The sequence below is a fragment of the Sinocyclocheilus grahami genome, unplaced genomic scaffold, assembly GCF_001515645.1.
Source record: "Sinocyclocheilus grahami isolate Dianchi unplaced genomic scaffold, SAMN03320097.WGS_v1.1 scaffold1271.1, whole genome shotgun sequence".
NCBI classification, from domain to species: Eukaryota; Metazoa; Chordata; class Actinopteri; order Cypriniformes; family Cyprinidae; genus Sinocyclocheilus; species Sinocyclocheilus grahami.
In genome coordinates, this window is record NW_015506450.1 from 137,236 (window position 1) to 137,894 (window position 659).

Sequence of the window (659 nt, forward strand, 5' to 3'; positions counted from 1 at the left end):
CAGTTAGAGGCTGGATTTCCAGGGATTTTCTTCCAATCAAATGGAACTAAGGGCTAAAGCGAATGAGTGCAGATGGTGCAAGCAATCATGACCACAGATGGCTCTCACGACAAGTGGCCATTCCATATGAAATTTAAGAAAACCTGCATATACCAAATTATTTTGCCAAAAAAATTAATATATATAGTATATGCACACACACACACACACATATGAAGATGTCAGATGCAAAAAATCTCCATCTGAGATTGTTCTTTTAAATGAGCATTTTCATTAGGCTCCTAGAAAAATAACATTGGACATTTTTTTAAATAAGGCATTCAATAAACTGACTAATAACCTTTTCTTTGATATTAAAGTGAAATTACTGAACCTAAACATAGGACCCTGATCAAAAATGCTCATTTAAAAGAAAAAGTTTCAGAAAAATCTCAGACGGACTTAAAGGTTTTTGCATCTGAATAGACATAAACACACATACACACACACTTTAGGTACAAAGGCATACCTTTTGAAAAGGTGCTGCCTCAGTGACAGATTTTGTACCTTTTTTTCTGAGAGTGTACAGGGGTTAGTCAAAAAATGTGAATACCTTGTAAATGTGCAGCATTGAATGTTGTAGCGTCTGGACCACCCAAACACACAATATATATTTTGTT